We start from the raw sequence: 14,863 nt of genomic DNA on the forward strand, positions 1-14,863 counted from the left end.
GACAAAACAATAATACATAAGTGTAGTGACGTATGTTACCCTATCCCTTCCTAGTCTGGCTTCATGATTGTGAGATAGATGGATCTTTTGAAAGTAACATGATGAAGTAAATAAAGAATTGTTATGAGAGCATATATTTATTGCCTAAAACAGTTGCCAGTCTTGCCAATATCGATATCTAAAATGATCTTTATGGCGCCTGGGTGGCTCAGTGGTTGAGCATCTGCCTTTGGCGCAAGTCATGATCCCGATGTTGTGGGATCGAGTCCTACATCAGGCTCTCTGCAGGGAGCCTGCTTCTCCCACTGCCTAAGTCTCTGCCTCTTTCTCTGTGTCTCTCGTGAATAAATATATACAATCTTTTTTAAAAAATGATCTTTACTTAATTCAAGTATGGAAAAGAACTCAACTGGAATTTGCTAGAAATTGAGCAGTGTTGGAGACAGACTAGGGAGACGGGATTAAAAGGGAGAGAAAAGGTTCTGTGCAATTCCAATACTAGCTGAAAAAGTTTTAGCATGGATGAAAGCTTCTACATGATGTGATTATGCCATCATTTGCTCCCAGTGAAGTTGCCATTTGGAAAGGTTCTTTTCTTACTCTTGTCTTGCATACATAGAAAAACAAAACAAACAAAACAAATCAGGGCTCCATTTTCTTTTTACCTTGACTGCCCAGGATAGTTTACGCTGCATTTTAAAGTTTTCTTGTTGAAGTTGCTTGTAATTAGATTCCGTCTTCTGAAGTATTGGCAACTACACCCAATTTCCTGTCACCTATAATTTAATTAATAGTTCTGTAATGCACTTTGTTACAAAAACAAAGAAACTTGATCTTCTTGGAATTGAGTCACTGTTTTTGTACAGATTTATGATCTAGACATCTAAAAGTAATAGATTAAAAACCGCTCATCATTAAGTAAATCTGGATCAAATCTTTGCTTTGTTCTAAACTTGGAGTTAATATTAATGAAGCTGTTAATCCTTTCAATATTCTTATGATCAATTCCAACTACATTTATTTTTGCTTTACTCACTTTCTAATTAGAGGATAGCCTTCAAATGAGCATGTACTTAAGTGAGTATAACCATGGTTATGAGGGAAATTACTTTTTTTCTTAATTTTTATAGTAATAAGATCTATTTTCTTAACAGTATGGAAATCTATACTTGGTCTAGAAAACATTGTCAAATACATTGTTGGTTTAAATTAAGCTCTAATGAGTTCTACTTTGTTTCATATCTCTTTTCCTATATTTAACAAAACATAGTATCCCATTTTCATTTTAGCTTGCATTTCTTTGACTACCATACAAGTTAAATATTTTCTGGCAACTACCTTCCTTCAGCAAATCATAACTTGTGTTGCTGTCAAGCTGACCTTTTTCACCCCTTCACTAGCAGCCCTATTGTTTAACTCTGCTCCCTGATATTTAGGAGTTCTGTTATCCTAGTCCTTTTTAAGGAGCATCCCATGGTATGATATAATTAGTGAAAATGTTTCCTCAAAGTTATAATTGTCACTTTAAAAAAATAAACTGAGGGGACACCTAGGTGGCTCAGTGGCTGAGTGTCTGCCTTCCGCTCAGGGTGTGATCCCAGAGTCCTGGGGTTGAGTCCTGCATCCGGCTCCTTGCATGGAGCCTGCTTCTCCTCCCTCTGCCTATGTCTCTGCCTCTCTCTCTTTCTCTCATGAATAAATGAATAAAATCTTTTAAAAGATAAAAATAAAAATAAAAAAATAAAATAAACCGAAGCTCCAGTTTGTAAAACAGCTTTGAGACTGAAGTTTGCATAAATAATTCATTAAGACTTAATCAGAATAGTTTAAACTGAAACAAAAAATATTTTTAACTGCAAATCTGAGGACAAAATTCAGGGGTTAAAGCAGCAGTTAAGTCACATTTTCAGTTACTCAGTTAAATTTTACTTATCTTGAGCCACTGTATTCTGTACCTACTATATGTTTAATATTGCTAAGTACTGAGGGTGCTCTAGAAATGCAGATCTTCTGCTTCAGAAAATTTATATTTTAATTAAGGAGTTTAAGCAGTTTGAGACGGCATATAATTAAATGTTAAATTGTGTAATAAGTAAGGGTTGTAGAAATTTAGAGAAAGGGTAACATTCCACTTGGACTTAAAAAATAATATGTGCTCACTTTATGTTTATAAAAATTGAAGCCTAGAACTGGTAAAAAAAAAAAAAGACTTGGCCAGAGTCACATAGTATTTAGCTTCACAACTGGTACTATAATCCCTATCTTTAGAATCATTCTAAGCTTCTTTCCACTAAAGGACATTCTCAATTTGAGTCCCAGTTAGTTCTTGGATAATGATTTCAAGAGAAAACTTAGGCCAAATTCTTTAGAAACAATACAAAACTTATTTATTTATTTATTTATTTAATTAATTTATTTATTTATTAGAGGGGGGATCATGGGGGGAGCAGAGGAAGAAGGAGTGAGAATCGGAAACAGACTCCCTGCTGAACACAGAGGTGGGAAGCTTCAATCCCATGACCTTGAGATCATGACTTGAGCTGAAATCAAGAGTTGGATGCTGAACTGACAGCCATCCAGGTGCCCCTAGGCCAGATTATTATTTCCCAGAGATTTACATAATATTTTGGCATCACATTAATAGATACACATTGAATATTGTAAATTAACAAAATCAATAATAAAAATAAATGAAAAGTAAATAAAATAATTATATCCATTTATAAATTATGTTAACTATATAAGATTAATTAAGATAGAATAGCTGAATATAAATGTTCCTTTTAAGGAAATGTACTGAAAAGCTGGATTCACTTAGGATTCTTAAATAATAGTCCAAAGAAATTGGGATAAAATATGCCCTCTTTCTTTTTTCTTTTTTTGGTCTGGTAAATACCTCTGAAATAATTCATCATTGTTCCAAGAATGATTGAACTAAATTCAAAATTAGGGTTTTCTATTTTGAAAATTTTTCATGTCATTTTATATGCATCCATATTTCTGAAGAAGTTTTAGTGTCATGTATTTGGAAAGAGGCAGTTTCAAAGCAATGTCTTCTTTTCTGATCTATTGCTCTTTCATTTCAACAAAAACAGCTGTTATAGCTGTTATATTCAGTTATAGACAGGCTTATCAGTGATGGTAATTGATATAATGAGGAGGGATTTGGGCTTTAGTGTTGGCATCAAAACAGTTCTTAGGCAGCCTAATAGAAATTTTGGCCACAAGTGAGGGAACACAAGTCAAGATATTTTACATCAGGAATTTTCTATATACGTTACTGAATATGAGGGCTGAAGAAGAGGCTAAAGACAGGGAAGTACTGTGTGTTGGGCAGAAATGGGGAAGTGAAAAGGAAATTCTGCTGCTGATGATAAAAATAAACATGCATGTTTGTATTGATGCCTGCAGGGATAGTAAAGATGCTTTCCTTGAATGACTATTTGGTGCCCTTTGGTTGATGTTATGTCTAAACCTTCCTTATTACACCCTATCATGAGCCCACACATGTCACTCATCCCATCTCATCAGATATTGTTTTGTGCTCTCTAGAGAAAGCTTTGTTTTGTTTTATTCTGTTTTTTTGAAAATGAAACTTGCAATTATTTCTTATGAAAACTATTCCTGAAAAGTTCACTGCAAGGGAGAATTGAAAAACCAAACAATCCTTGGTACGTGTGAGATTCTAGGAGACAGTGTTTCTGAGACACAATGTTTCTGAAACACCTATGCAGGCAGGAGCAAATTGAAAAGTAGCTAGTGGGCAGGGGTATTTACATTTATTGCTATTGTGTGTGATTTTTTTCCTCTCAATTTCTATTTTCATGCCAACTTTCTCTACTGTGAGTATGGAGCTTGAACATATTCTCCCAACTGGAGCACACATATTCCAGAGTATCACAATACAGCTTGCTAAAAGCTTTCACTCCATCTGCCTTACTCCCTTTCTGCGATAATATGAGCTCTTTTGAAGGATGTTTATTTCTTACTGTGTCCTAAGGAGTCCCTAAGATTGACTCTTAGATAAAGTCTGGGCATCAATCAGCCTTTGTTGAAATTATTTACATGTTTTCCTTCCATACGCATAAAGTAGAGTATGAGGAAATTAAGGGAGGAAGTATGATATAGAGAAAGAGAGAGGACAAACACCAAAGAAAAAAGGGCATGTGAATGATGTCTTTCTTGAGAGAGTTTAAATGGTAAAAGATTAGAGAAAATATCCAAAGGGAAGAAAGATAGTGGGAACTAAAGTGACATCAGGTTGGAGAAGGGCTGTGAGAGTAAGAATTCATTTTTTTGTATGTGCTATCTAATTTCTGCTTTTCTTATTTTATTTTTAAAAATTGTAATCAAAATGCAATATTAAATATTCATGGGATACTTAACTATATATTTTAACACATTTGAAAGCATTTTTCAAATCCAGATTGTAGGAGAAAATAAATATTTTTCTCCACAAAAAGAATAGGCAGATTGCAGTTATCAGCTTTTAAAATTTTGAAAGACTATTCAAAATTCACTTATGTTCAGAGGTAGAGTGTGTCCTTAAATTTTTTGTATGAGGTTCAGAAATCATTTCATAGCTTGAGGTATGCTGAATAATGTCCTCCAATGATACCAAGTCCGAATCCCTGGAAATTAGGAACGATGACATTTAAGATGGAGCAAATGTCAGTAAATAAAAGAACTTGAGATATTGCATTATATGTAATTACAAGTGTTATAAGAGAGAAGTAGAGGGAGATTTGACCCAGAGAAAACAGTGTGACCTCTGAAGCAAGATGTTATGCTACTGGTTTTGAAGACATAAGAGATCACAAGCCAAAAAAAAAAAAAATGTAAGGGATGCAGCTCTAGAAGTTGGGAAAGAAAATTAAATTGATTCTTCCCTAAAACCTCCAGAGGGTTTGTAGCCAAGTCCATATTTTGATTTCATATCAGTGAAGCTTATTTCAGAATTCTGACATACAGAACTGTAAGAGAATAAATGTGTGCCATTTTAAGCCACTGAATTTTGGTGATTTGTTAGAGTAACCATAGAAAACTAATACATAACTCTTTTTGTTACTAATGAAATTATCTTAGGATCTAAGATATTCTTTGGGCATGACTGTACTACAGGAATATAGTATTTACTTAAAATATGCTGTTAAAATCCTTCAGAAATCAAAATACAATCTTCAAAAATGCTGCAGCCTTCCTTTTTTATAGTTAGTTGTATAATCACTTTAGAAACAAAGATTATTTTTCTGAATATTTTCACATCTTAAATGTGTAATAATTTTTATTAGTGAATTTATTACCTTTTCACCACATTTTGAAATGATTCAGAAAAATCCAAATATAAAAGATTTTGTATAATAAAATGTATGTAAACCTAAATTATGTAAATACCATTATCTAACCTGAAATTCCTACTCATTATCTCTGATTTGTCTTACAGAATGGAACCAAGTTAAAGGAAAAGGAAAAAAAAATAAAGGGCTATCATTGTGTTAACTATTGATTTTTTATGTAAGATACTGTGGTAAAGAAAAAGAAAATATAATGGGGATAAATAGGAAAGATGTTAAAATTGATGTAGATTTTTCTAAAAGAATTTTTATCTTTTTTATTAAAGTATAATTAATATTCTGTGTTTTATTAGTTTCAGTTGTACAACATAATGGTTCAACAATTTTTACATACTACTCAGTGCTCATCACAATAACTATAGTCACCAGCTATCACCAAACAACATTATTACCGTATTATTGATTATATTCCCTATGCTATACTTGCCATCTCTCTGACTTATTCATTTCATAACTGGAAGTTTGTACCTCTTAATCCCCTTTATATCACCAATTCTCCTACCTACCACTCCTCTGATAATCACCACTCTGTTCTCTGTATTTGTGAGTCTGTTTTTGTTTTGTGTTGTGTTGTCTTTTCCCTTTTGTTTCTGAAATTGCACATTTGAATGAAATAATGTGGTATTTATCCTTCTCTGCCTAAATTATGTCACTTAGCATTATACCTTCTAGGTCCATCCATATTGTCATAGGTGGCACGATCTCATTCTTTTTTGTTTTATTTTTTTTAAGATTTTATTTATTCATTCATGAGAGACAGACAGAAGAGAGACATAGGCAGAGGGAAAAGCAGGTTCCCTGTGGGGAGCCTGGTGTAGGACTTGATCCCACAACCCCAGGATCATGACCTGAGCCAAAGGCAGACGGTCAACCATTGAGCCATCCAGGCACCCCTATTTGGATTCTTTTTTCCCCTTTTGATAAACCTGGCTAGGAATTTATCAATTTAATTAATATTTTTCAAAGATCCACCTCCCCCAGGACCCCACAATCATGACGTGAGCCAAACGCAGAAACTCAACCATGGAGCCACTCAGGTGCCCCCTTTCTTGTTTGTTTTAATATAGATATTTACAGCTTTAAATTTCCATCTTAGTGTTGCTTAGGCTACATCTTCTGTTTTGGTGTCATAATTTTTATTTATATCAAAGTATTTTTGTAGTTTCCACATAATTTCTTTTTTGATCAATTATTCATGGAATGTGTTGTTTAATATATACACATCTGTGATCCAAATTTTCTTCTGTTATTAATTTCTAATGTCATTGCATTATGTGTGTACTGTTTGTGCTTATTATGATTTCATTAAAAAATAATTGTGGCTTATTTTATATTCTAGCATGTTATATCCTCCCCAAATCATATCCTAAATTCTTAACCTTCAGAAACTTAGAATGTGACTGTTTGAAGATAAAGCATTAAAAAGGTAATTAAAATTAAATGAGGGCATATGGATGGGCCCTAATCCAATATGGCTGGTGTCCTAATAAGGAGAAGAAAGGACACCAGGGTTCTACATGCACAGAGGAAAGGAAATGAGGACATAGTGTAAAAAATGCTCATATGCAAACCACCAAGAGAGGCCTCAAAGAAAATAAACCTGTTAAAACAACAGCTTTAATTTCTAGACTCCAAAACTGTGCAAAAAATGAAGTTTTGGTATTTAAGCCACCCAGCTTATGGTATTTTGCTGTGGCAGCTCTAGCAAATTAATAATACTCTTGATCTATCATGAAGAACATTTCATACACACAAAAAATTATGTACATTGTACTGTTGTTGGCTCGATTGAACTAAGGTTAGGTCTAGTTTGCTTATTTAATTATTCAAATCTTCTGTTTCTTCTTTGATCTTCTACCTAGTTCTAATCATTCTTTTCTTTTTTAACTTCAAGTTTGTATTTAAATTCTAGTCAGTTAACATATAGTGTAATATTTGTTTCAGGAATAGAATTTAGTGATCCATCACTTACGTATAACACCCAGTGCTCATCACAATAAGTGCTCTCCTTAACACCCATCACCCGTTTAGCCCATCCCTGCCCGCCTCCCCTCCAGCAACCTTCAGTTTGTTCTCTATAGTTAATAGTCTCTTATGGTTTGCCTCCCTCTCTCTCTTTTTTCTCCCTTCCCTTAATCTTTAATTAATGTTTTGTCTTAAATACCTCATGAGTTAAATCATATAAAAATTGTCTTTCTTTGACTTATTTTGCTTAACATGATACATTCTAGGTCCATTTACATCAATACAAATGGCATGATTTCATTCTTTTTTTTGACTAATATTCCATTGAATATATACACAATATCTCTATCAATTCATGAGCTGATGGATATTTGGGCTCTAACGATAAATTGGTTATTGTTGATAGTGCTGCTATAAACATTGGGGTGTGTGCATCCCTTTGAATTAGTATTTTTGTATTCTTTGGGTAGATACCTAGCAGTGCAATTACTGGATCATAGGGTAGTTGCATTTTTAACTTTTTGAGGAACCTCCATACTGCTTTCCAGAGTGACTGCACCACATCACATTCCCACCAAAATTGTAAGATATTTCCCCCTTTTCCACTTTCTCACCAACATCTGTAGTTTTGATTTGTATTTTAATTATGATGAGTGACTTTGAACATATTTTCATGTATCTGTTGGCCATCTGTAAGTCTTCTTTGGAGAAATTGCTATTCATTTATTTTAAGCATTTTTGAACTGGATTATTCATTTTTTCAGTGTTGGGTTTTATAAGTTTTTTGCATATTTTGTGCACTAACACCTTATCAGATATGTTATTTGCCGATATATTCTCCCATTCCATAAGTTGTCTTTGGTTTTGTTGACTTCACTATGCAGAAACATTTTTTAAAAATAAAGACCCAATAATTTATTTTTGTTTTTGTTTCCCTTAACTCAGGAAGTATATCTATGGCTGAGGTCAAAGAAATTTCTACCTTTATTTTCCTCCAGGATTTTGATAGATTCCTATCTTGCATTTAGGTCTTTCATCCTCTTTGAATTTATCTTTGTGTATGATGTAAGGAAGTGGTCCACTTTCATTCTTTCAAATGTTGCTGTCCAGTTTTTCCAACACCATTTGTTGAAGAAAGTATCATTTCTCCATTAGATAGTCTTTCCTTCTTTGTTGAAGATTAGTTGACCATATAGTTATAAGTTTGTTTCTGGGTTTTCTATTTTGTGTAATATATGTCAGTGCCATACTCTCTTGATTGCTATAGCTTTGTAATAAATACAACTTGAAGTATACAATTGTGATGCCTCCAGCTTTGCTTTTTCTTTTTAAGGATAGTTTGGTTATGTGGTTCCATACAAATTTGATGGTTGTTTATTCTAGCTCTGTGAAAAATGTTGTTGGTATTTTGATAGAGATTCCATAAAATGTGTAGGTTGCTGTGGGTAGTGGGTAGTATAGGCATTTAAATTATATATATTCTTCCTATCCATGAGCATGGAATATCTTTCTTTTTTGTTATGTCATCTTCAGTTTCTTTCATCAGTATTTTACAGTTTTCAGAGTACAGTTCTTTCACCTTTGGTTTCTTCCTAGATATCTTACGGTTTTGGTGCAAGTATAAATGAGATTTTTTTGTTCAGTACTCTTTCTGCTGCTTCATTATTGGTGTATAGAAATACAACAGATTTCTGTATATTGATTTTGTATCTCATCACTTCACTGAATTTATTAGTTTTAGCAGTTTTTTTTTTTTTTGGTGGAGTCTGTAGGGTTTTCCTTATAGAGTATCGTATCATCTGGAAATAGTGAAAGTTTTACTTTTTCCTTGTGGATTTGGAAAAGTTTCATTTCTTTTTGTTGTCTAATTGTTGTGTCTTGGACTTACAGTATTATGCTAAGTAAAAGTGGTGAGAGTGGACATTCTTGTCTTGTTCCTCACCTTAGGGTGAAAGCTCTCAGTTTTTCTGACTTTTGTATGATGTTAGCTGTGTGTGTGTGAGTGTGTGTGTGTGTGTTTTATGTATCATCTTTATTATGTTTAGGCATGTTCCCTCTAAACTTACTTTGTTGAGTGTTTTGATCATGAGTGGATGCTGTACTTTGTCAAATGCTTTTTCTACATCTATTGAAATGTTCATATGGGTCTTATCATTTCTCTTATTGATGTGTTATATCAAATTATTGATTTGTAAATATTGAACCACCCTTGCATACCAGGAATAAATGCCACTTGACCATGGTGAATAATTTTTTCAATGTATTGTTGGATTCTATTTGCAAATATATTCTTGAGGATGTTTGTGTCTATATTCATGAGAGATACTGACTTGTAGTTCTCTTTTTAGTGAAGTCTATATCTGTTTTTTTTTAACTGGATGATACTGGTCTCATAGAACGAATTTAGAAGTTTTCTTTTTTAAATATATTTTTTGTAATAGTTTGAGAATAATAGGTATTAACACTTTTATAAAATTTTTGGTGGAATTCACCTGTGAAGCTGTCTGGTCCTGGACTTTTGTTTTCTAGTAGTATTTTGATTACTCAGTCTCCTTTCTGGTAATCAGTATATTGAAGTTTTCTATTTCTTCCTGCTTCAGTTTTGGCAGTTTATATGTTTTTAGGAATTTATCCATTTTTTCTAGGTTGTCTCATTTTTGGCACATATTTTTTTTTCAAAATATTTTCTTATAGTTGTTTGTATTTCTGTGGTGTTGATTATTTCTTCTTTCTCATTTTTGATTTTATATACGTGAGTGTTTTTCTCCTTTTTTTATGAGTCGGCCTGGCTAAAGGTTTACGAATTTTCTTTATCTTCTCAAAGAACAAGCTCCTGGTTTCATTTATCTCTTCTACTGTTATTTTAGTTTCTATATCACTTATTTCCACTTTAATCTTTATTAATTCCTTCCTTCTGCTGTTTTGGGTTTTTCTTTATTATTTTTTTCTAGCTCCTACGTGTAAGGTTAGGTTGTTTATTTGAGATTTTTCTCGCTTCCTGAGTTAGGCCTGTACTATAAACGTCCCTCTTTGAATAGCTTTTGCTGCATCCCAAAGATTTTGGATCATTATGTTTTCATTTTCATCTGTTTCCATGTACTTTTGGATTTTTCCTTTGATTTCTTGGTTAGTCCATTCATTGTTTAGTAGAATAATGTTTAACCTTCATGTATTTGTGGTCTTTCCATATTTTTTCATGTGGTTGTTATCCAGTTTCATAGCATTCTTGTTAGAAAAGATAGATGTATGACTTTGATCTTTTTGAAGTTGTTGAGACTTGCTTTCTGGCCTAATATTTGGCATATTCAGGAGAATGTTCCATATGCACTTGAAAATAATGTGTATTCTGCTGTTTTAAGATGAAATGTTATTAAATATATTTGTTAAATCCACATGATTCAATGTGTCATTCAAGGTCATTGTTTCCTTGTTGATTTTATGATTAGATAATCTGTCCAGTGAGGTTAGCAGAGTGTTAATAATGCCCCCTACTAGTATTGTATTACTATTGATTAGTTTTTGTATGTATTTTAACTGTTTTATGTATTTGTATGCTCCCATAATGGGTGGATAAGTGTTTACAATTGTTTTAGATTCATGTTGGATTATCTCCTTTATTATTATATATTATTTGTCTTTTATTACAGTCCTTTTTTAAAGATTTTATTTATTCATGAGAGACACACAGAGAGACAGGCAGAGATGTAGGCAGAGGGAGAAACAGGCTCCATGCAGGAGCCCAGTGTGGGACTCAATTCCAGGACCTTAGGATCATGGCCTGAGCCAAAGGCAGATGCTCAACTGCTGAGCCACCCAGGAGTCCCTTTTATTACAATCCTTAAAGTCTATTTTTTTCTGATGTAAATATTGCTACACAGGTTTCTTTTAACATCCATTTGCATGATAAACATTCCTCCATCCTCTTAGTTTCAATCTGTAGGTGTCTTTAGGGCTAAAAGGAGTCTCCTGTAGGCAGCATGTGTGTGTGTGTGTGTGTGCGTGTGTGTGTGTGTGTGTGTGTGTGTGTGTGTGTGTGTGTGTAATCCGTTTTGTCACCCTTGGTCTTTTGAGTGGAGCATTTATTACATTGCATTCAAAAATCATGATTGATATATATTGATACTTTATTATTTGTTTGTCACTATTTCTGACCTTTTTTCCTATCCTTCCTTCTCTTTCATGATTTCCAAGCTTTCTGAATGATATACTTGAATTTATTCTTTTTATGCTTTGCATAACTATGAGTGATTCAGATATGTTATTACCATTAGGTTTGTATATAACATCTTCTGCATATAGCATTTATATTACGATGATAGTTGTTTAATACTGAATCCATTGTTTACTCCTATCTTCCCTGTTTTAGGTATATGGTGTCATATTTTACATCCTTTCATTTGGTGAGTTCCTGGACTAAACTTTTACAGAAATATTAACTTTTACTGCATTTCTGTTTCCTATTTTCATACTGCCGTGTAGTTTTCTTTCCACTCAAAATTTTCCCTTTAATATAACCTATAGAGCCACTTTAGTGATTATGAGCACTTTTAGTTTTTGTTTGCCCTGGAAACTTTTTTATCGCTCCTATTTTGGATGATAGAATATTATTGGCTGCAGACCCATGCAGCACATTAAACATATAATACCACTCCTTTCTGGCCTGGAATGTCTGCTGAAAAATCCACTGATAGCTTTATGGGTTTTCCTTGTATGTAACTGTTTTCTTTTTTTCTTCCTTCTTTTAACTTTTTTTCTTTATCACTATATTTAGCCATTTTAGTTACTATGTAACTTGATGTGTATCTGCTTTTGTTGGTTTTGTTGGGGGTTCCCTGCATCCCTTGGACGTGGATATCTGTTTCCTTCCCCAGAGTAGGGATATTTTCAGCTATTATTTCTTTAGAAAAATTTTCTGCCCTCTTTTCTGTCTCTTCTTCCTCTGGGATGCTTATAAAGCAAATACATTTGGTGGATTTGCTGAGTTCTCTAAATCTATTCTCTTTTTGCATAATTCTTTTTACTCTCTTTTGTTTAGCTTGATTACTATCCATTACTCTACCTTCTTGGTCATTAATTTATTCCTTTGCTTTTTCCTGCCTGTCATGAATTCTATCAAGCATGCTTCTATTTGTTTATTGAGCATATTATTTCTATTATGTTGTTCCTTATCTGCCTGTTAGGGGTCTCACTGATGCCTTCCACTCTTTTCTCAAGTCCAGCATCTTTATAATAATTTATTTGAATTTTTAACCTGTCATTTTTAATTTATAGCTGTCTTACTTAGAGCAGGGGCCTTATCCTGTTATTTCATTTGGGTTAAATTTTTCTGTTATCTCACTTTTCCAATCTCTGTAACAGTTTTGCTGTTTAAGGGGTCAGTTATGTCTCCTGTTCTTGAAGTTAATGGCCTTAAGAAGAAAAGATCCTGTAGTGCCTGCTGTGTAGTGATTCCACTTCTGCAAGGCATTGTGTTTTATTATATAAATAGATAGACATTTGCCAACATATACTATAACACCAGTACTCATCCCATCAAGTGCCCTCCTCACTGCCTGACACCCAGTCACCCCATCCCCCTGCATGCCTCCGTTTCCACTACCCCTTGTTCCTTTCCCAGAGTTAGGACTCTCGTGTTTTGTCAACCTCTCTAATTTTTCTCACTCACTTTCTCTCCTTTCCCCTATAATCCTTTCACTATTTATTATAGTCTCCATATGAGTGAAACCATATAATGATTGTCCTCTGATTGACTTATTTAACTCAGCATAATACCCTCCAGGTCCATCCACATCAAAGAAAATGGCGGGTATTCATCAATTCTAATGGCGGAGTAATATTCCGATGTAAATGTATACCACATCTTCTTTATCTATTTATCCTTTTATGCACACTGAGGTTCCTTCCACAGATTGGCAATTGGGGACATTGATGTTATAAACAATGCGTGCAGGTGTCCTGGTGTTTCATTGCATCTCTATCATTGGGGTACATACCACTAGTGCAATTGCTGGGTCGTAGGGTAGCTGTATTTTTAACTCTTTGAAGAACAGGCCGATAACCAGGGGGGAAATTGAAGCAGTCATCAAAAACCTCCCCAGACACAAAAGTCCAGGGCCAGATGGCTTCCCAGGGGATTCCTATCAACCGTTTAAAGTAGAAAGAATACTTATTCTACTAAAGTGTTCCAAAAGATCGAAAGGGATGGAATACTTCCAAACTCATTCTATGAGGCCAGCATCACCATAAGTCCAAAACCAGACAAAGACCCCACCGAAAAGGAGAATTACAGACCAATATCCCTGATTAACACAGATGCAAAAATTATCAACAAATTACTAGCCAATAGGATTCAACAGAACATTAAGAACATTATTCACCATGACTAAGTGGGATTTATCGCCAGGATGCAAGGCTGGTTCAACACTCATAAAACAATCAATGTGATTCATCATATCAGCAAGAGAAAAACCAAGAACCATATGATCCTCTCAATATATGCAGAGAAAGCATTTGACAAAATACAGCATCCATTCCTGATCAAAAATTTTCAGAGTGTAGGGACAGAGGGAACATTCCTCAGCACCTTAAAAGCCATCTACAAAAAGCTCACAGCAAATACCATTCTCAATGGAGAAACACTAAGAGGCTTCTTTCCCCTAAGGTCAGGAACAAGACAGGGATGTCCACTCTCACCACTGCTATTCAACATAGTACTAGAAATCCTAGCCTCAGCAATCAGGCAACAAAAAGACATTAAAGGCATTCAAATTGGCAAAGAAGAAGTCAAACTCTCCCTCTTCGCCGATGACATGATACTCTACATAGAAAACCCAAAAGACTCCACCCCAAGATTGCTAGAACTCATACAGCAATTCTGCAGAGTGGCAGGATACAAAATCAATGCCCAGAAGTCAGTGGCATTTCTATGACCTAACAATGAGAATGAAGAAAGAGAAATTAAGGAGTCCATCCCATTAACAATTGCACCCCAAAGTATAAGATACCTAGGAATAAACCTAACCAAAGAGGTAAAGGATCTATACCCTAAAAACTATAGAACACTTCTGAAAGAAATTGAGGAAGACACAAAGAGATGGAAAAATATTTCATGCTAATGGATTGCAAGAATTAATATTGTGAAAATGTCAATGCTACCCAGGGCAATTTACACATTTAACGCAATCCCTATCAAAGTACCTTGGACTCTCTTCAGAGAGTTGGAATAAATCATCTTAAGATTTGTGTGGAATCAAAAAAGACCCCAAATAGCCAGGAGAATATTGAAAAAGAAAACTAGAGCTGGGGGCATCACAATGCCAGATTTAAGGTTGTACTACAAAGCTGTGGTCATCAAGGCAGTGTGGCACTGGCACAAAAGCAGACACATAGTTCAATGGAACAGAATAGAGAATCCAGAAGTGGACCCCCAACTGTACGTTCAACTAATACTCAACAAAGCAGGAAAGACTATCCACTGGAAAAAGGACAGTCTCTTCAATAAATGGTGCTGGGAATATTGGACAGCCACATACAGAAGAATGAAA

The sequence above is a fragment of the Nyctereutes procyonoides genome, unplaced genomic scaffold, assembly GCF_905146905.1.
Source record: "Nyctereutes procyonoides isolate TBG_1078 unplaced genomic scaffold, NYPRO_anot_genome, whole genome shotgun sequence".
NCBI lineage: Eukaryota > Metazoa > Chordata > Mammalia > Carnivora > Canidae > Nyctereutes > Nyctereutes procyonoides.